The following is a 6,000-nucleotide window of genomic DNA, read 5'->3' as shown; positions in this document are numbered from 1 at the left end:
CACACTGTCTTAATTCAGGTGCAGTGCTGAGTTGGCCCCTTACTCTTTTCAGGGACTGGCCCCAGAATGATCTCTTGAACCACCCAGTCAGGCCATATACAAACACAAGCTTGGCCAGTCAACTTATTTTAAGCTCAAAGTGATTATGACAGACAGGATGAAAGTAAAAAGGATTTACTAACACACCTCTCCATGCCTCTTGTGTCCTTGCAGACAGATCCTTTTTCATAGCCTCCACTTCAGCAAACTCCACAGCTTTTGGATTGTAGCTAACTTCCCAGTTCATTTTGTTCCTCCATACACTCTTTACATCACCCTTGAGCCCACTATCCCATTCTGTGGGCTCCAGGACTCTGAGGAGCAGCCTACATTTCTCCCAGGGGAGCTGTCTGCTCCCCTCCACAGAGACCACAACCTCTCTAAAGAAGCATCATGCGAGCTAAAAATTAACAAATAAAGCATATCAGGGCCTTCACATAGGTTTTGACTGTCCAAACTGACAGTTCATTTTCCCACTGTTTCTTTGAAGAGCTCTAGTACTTCTGTGCTTTGCTGCAAGGACATGAAATTGGGCACTAAGCTAATGCTGGGGTCAGAAAGAGACATGTGTTGGTCCAGGGATTTGAGCAAGTTGGAAGGTTTCTGGGCACTGACAGTTGTATAGGCTCACTGAAGGCCATTAGAGCTTTACTTTTAAAAAAATTCATTTGTTTGATGTGTTTCAGGGCTTCCTCTCTGCCAGCTGTGGTGAAATGGCCCCTGAGCAAAGCGTAAACCTGTAGCACAGACACAGCCTCAGAGCTGCAGACAGGAGGATAAAACAAAAGCAGCTGTCACCTCTTCATTTGGCCTAAAAGAAAAATCCATGACTTTTGGAATCAAGTGGAAAACATGTCTAATACTTCAAAGTGGGGAGCTGGGACAGCCAGCTCCTGCCCCCATGCTGAAGTGGGCCACAAGAGCCAGCAGTCTGCTCCTCCCCTTCTAGGACCACCTCACCACCATTACATCATTTGCAGCCACCACTACGTCATTTATACGCTTGTGCAGGTGAAATGCCCTCCAGCCAAAGCAGCCAGCTGTTTCTTGCCTGCCCCTGCACCACCAAACCTTTTAAACCATGAGTCACTGAAATCCTATAAGTCTGGAAACTTTTCCTTAGTCCACAGCATGTCAGGTTTTTGTGCTCTCCTTTTCAGCTTGTCGCTCTTCACTGGGTATGTTATCTTTATTTGTGAACTGCTGGTCTCTAGGAATTTCAGTGCCACGTGGTTATTTGTGGTTTGGTTTTCTCCCTCTGTCATTTCATACATATAAATATATAAATATATACATATATATATATACACACCAGTCTCCATTTCACTCCAGCTTCTAAGACTGACTGATTTCTCTGCCTCTCTCAGGGTATTACCAGCAGTGTCAGGGCAGAACAAGCCAGTTTCTCCCACTCCGTTCCCACCCAGGCACACAGCTGGTCATTAAATATTTCCAATGGCCTCATAAAATTTCCACTTGTGGCAATTTTTATGCAATCAACCTTGAGTCACAGGCAGGAACCTACAAGTCTCCCCTCCAGGTATAGCTGCTATAAGAGGTAAAGGTTGACATTTTAAGGACAAGTACTGCACAGTTTGCACAAATTAGGCTATTGAGAACATTAATAGATGCAGTCAGTGAGTTAGATACTTAAGTGATCCATTTGGGTGAAATGAGAAAGACTGCAGGGAACAAGGGTCAGTTGTTCTTCTGACACATAAAGAGAAGAGGATGACATTTTCTAATCCACTACAAATTCACGACTATAAGAAAATATTATAATGAATCACCCATAGGTGTTTTCTTAGCAACAAAAAACAAACAAAAAACAAACAAACAAACAAAAAACACCAAAGGGAAAAGTCCAGTTCTCAAAAAATGAACACAGAAGTAACACAAAACTTTTCAGCCATGCACTGATGAAGGAAAGAGGGTTTTCTTCACTGATGCACCAGAAAAAAAAATAAATCAGGATTTTCCCCTCCTTCAGTCAATGGAAAGGAATGTTCCTGCAAGAGAGTGACTGAACATCTTTAGTTGTGCTTCAACGCAACATTTCAGTAAATTACCAAATTGTTGTCTGTAGCAGCAGGATTGTGGTCTGCAACACCTTCCTCCCTGTGCATCAAGGTTCTCAGCTTGCTGGTGTGCTGTGCTTCTCTTCCAGCTCTGTAGCTGCAAAGTCTGCAGGTAGAGAGGATCTGTGAGGCTCTACGGCCTGCAGTAGTTAGGCAAGGAAATGGTTTTAAATAATTTTTAACAAAGAAATATAGGCCAAAATCTTCTTCGGTTGCAGTTTAATTCAGTGTGTCCTGGTAAAAAATGAGATATTTCATATTCTTAAGGAAAAACTGGAACTGACAAATTTATTACTTAATCAGGCTAATCTAGTAAATTGAGAAGTAATTCTGAAGAAATAATGAAAACTCTCTAGTGACATATTAATTATTAATTTCTTTTCAGCTATTAAGAAAGGAGGATTATGAATGTGGCCAAGAATAAAGACAGATCTATTTTCAGGGTCAGTGGATTTACCTTTTCAGGGGTCTAACAGAAAAGAATACATTTATTTCTCTCTACGCAGGTGATTTGAGAAACCTTGGATCAGAGATGTTTTTTTAATTATTATTATATTGTATAATTAAACTTGTTATAGTTCAAAATTCAGCATATTTTCAAACAAATATATGCAAATCCACAGTTTTAATAGAAAAAATCCAGCAACCTCTGAAAACAGGCAGCTCTCTCACAGCTAAAAGTTGAACTTCATAATTGTAATGTTATTAATGAATTTTGCTACCTGTGTATTTTGTTCCTTTTACCTAGAGCTGGTATAAAAAGATACCAATGTGAGAGAGAGATTTCACAGATTTGACTATGTGGCAATTGTATGTAAAATAACAGTACCAAGCTCCATGTTACAGTGAAGTATCATTTTTCCATTCAAGACATAGCGTGAAGTGCAATATGCCAGTACTTCAAAATGAGCAGCTGGACATAATCTAGATCCTGTCCTTATCTGTCTGTTTCCCAAAGAGGAGAAACACAATAAAATTTGTAAAGTTCTTTGATGTAATGCTGTTAGTCTTTTTTTTTTTTTTTTCCATGTTTCCAAAGTCCTGTTCCCCTGAACATAACAGAAAAAAATAACAGGAGGCAAGGGTGAGTTTTCAACACGTTCTCTGTTTAGAAAAACAAAAGCAAAACCCAACCCCCAAACTCATCTGCCTTCCAGGGAAAACTTGGTTATGACCATTTACTACTGATTTGAGGCAGGTTCCCTTTGGCTGCCTGATGCCTTTCACATGATCACAGCCAGTACAGATACAACAAAGCAGCACCCCAATAGCTGTATGTTTCAGTTCCCTTTGAAAAAGCCTGTCTTTCCAGAGTTTATTGATTCAAGTACCTTTCAAAAAGAGGATTTCACTGGACTGCATTTAGCAGACTAAATAGGATTTAAAGCAGCATCAATTTTTCCTAGTCAGAAGATGTGATGAACATATAATGCAGAGGAGCCTTAGGGCTGCTGATGTCTTCTGGCAGTGCAAAGCCTGCCACTGATACACAGTAGACCAAGGTTTTTTTTCCTACCTACACCATAAGTGGAAAACACTACCTAGTCCATGCAGCTCTGGGGCGGAGCAAAAACCTACAGCTGGGGCAGCATCTAGACTTCAGGTTTCCAGCAACTGCCTTTCCCCATCTTGCAGGTAAAGCGGCTACAAAAAATAAAGCTATATGTAATTTATCACCTTGGGGCAAGTGGCTGCAAGATAGAGTGTGTGTCTTCCATCATTGTCCTTTAGAAAGCTGTGCTTTCAGTAAGATGGGGACACAGTCTTTGGGAAGAAAAAGTCCAAAAGAGAAAGTACCACATGCCTATAGCTCTGTTGTCAGTTTATCATCTCTGTGAACATAAAAATTCATCTTCTAGACAGACTGAATACTAGTCTTCAGTTTTGCAGCTATCTCCTGTATCAAGAATTGTTCTATGAACCAGCTGTTAAATGGCAACTAATAACTTGTAAATGAGAATAGGATAAAATACAAGCTTTTATCAACATAGATAAAATAGCACTTTCTCTGCCTTTCAGAAAAAATAATCAGAGAGCCCTGGTGGGATCTCATATTACTCAGACTCCTTATTTGTAGCTTTTACACTCCAGCACACTTGCTGATAATGTATGAAGTATGAAATTAAAACTAAATCAATTGTCAGAACAAATGAAAAAGTACACTATGCAATGCATTATCCCCTGGTCTTTTATTGTATTTCTTCATTCACCTGCTAATTCCCAAAATCCGTCCATTTGCAATGAATCTTCCAGTCATTAGTGGGATTTAACAGGCTTCCACTGTAAAGTAGTATTCACATTTCTCATGAGAGTTGGTATGTATAGTGTTGAAGGGCACCAGATACAAAAGCTGTCAGTCCACAACTATATTTGATTTCCATATGCTTGTAGAAACTCTCCTCCTGTGCTGGGAAATTAACACATGAAGTGTAAAATTTTTTAATAGTTGTCTTTTTTTCCTTTTCTTTTTTTTTTTTTTTCTTTTCTTTCTGACTCATGCTCATCAAGACTCACTTTGGTGTAGAGGTTTATGTGAGAAAACTAGGATGTGGCTGCATGACTAATTTTTAAAGCCTGTGCACACCTTCTCAGGAATGCAGCTGGATGTAGCTCTTTAGTGGCCTGCTTGTGATGACTGAATTGAAATACATTGTAATGCTTCTCTGCCAAAGAAATGAGCTCATTAGAAGGTGGGACTAGAGCTGAAGCATTAAGTGCTTTGTCCTTTTCTACACTTTTTTTACCATTTTAGAACAAATATTTTACATAAAATTAAGTAACAACTTAAAAACTTAGCTTGTAAGTTAAGGTGATATCAGATCTCACTTGTATTCATTTAAATGTATTAGAATAAATTGCAGGATTTGAAAAATGTCATTGAGTTTCCCTCTTTTTTTTTTTTTTTTTTTTTTTTTTTTTCCAGCAATATGTGTCACCCAGAAAATATTTAATTAGTACCTTGAAAAGTAAAGATTTCTTGATTCCATTCAAACAACACAGAAATTTCTAATTTTCTTGCTTTTCAAAATAAATTAATTTTTTTCTAAGTTGAAATAATTTAGAAACTTCTTTGAAGGTAACCACTTCCTTAGGTAGCTTTATAGCATGCATGAGAAAAGTCCTATTTAATTTCACACTCAACTAATCCTTTAACAATTTTATTTCAGGCAGAGTATATAAGGTTATTATTAATTCCTTAATAAAATAAAAAATAAGTTACAGTGGATATGTCTTTAACCTTGGACCAGTTTGAATAATTTTTTGTCTCTCAGATAAGACACCAAAGATCAGCACAAATGGGAAGTGATAAATTTGCTCCTGGAAATTACTCCAGAGTCCTTGTCCTCCATTTTTCACATCAACTCTTTCTGGAAATGCATCTCCTGAACTATTTCTGGTTCTAGCATCAGTCAGTTTGATTCCTCCTAACCCTTAGCTATCAATGGCAAAAGTTGTCAAGATCTGGCATTACCCACTTTAAGTTCTAACTTCACATTACACTGAAGTAATGTCACCAAAATTACACCTAGTTAAGATTCATGGTGAATGTCAAATTGTCAGAAAAAAAAATAGATCTATCACTCTTTGCAATATACAGCACCAAAAATCCCCTTGGACATAAGAACCAGTGCATTTATACCTTGTAAATAATCCCCTCTCAGATTAAACATTTTTCTCCTACCAGTTCTCAAAATCTCACCGTATCGTGGACCTGAGCTTCCATAGTTGTGGGCAATTTGTTTGAAAACAAAACAAATGTACAGGTGCTGTAATTCATAGAACACCCTTCTGGTCTTGCAGAAGGTCATTTGACAGATGCTGAGGCATTCCAGGCACCTAATGGACATGCACAGGTAAAAAACAGTAATGACCTCTGAACATC

This window comes from Chaetura pelagica, unplaced genomic scaffold (assembly GCF_000747805.2).
Source record: "Chaetura pelagica isolate M959 unplaced genomic scaffold, ChaPel_1.0 scaffold105, whole genome shotgun sequence".
Classification (NCBI taxonomy): domain Eukaryota; kingdom Metazoa; phylum Chordata; class Aves; order Apodiformes; family Apodidae; genus Chaetura; species Chaetura pelagica.
This window is presented reverse-complemented; position numbering follows the sequence as displayed.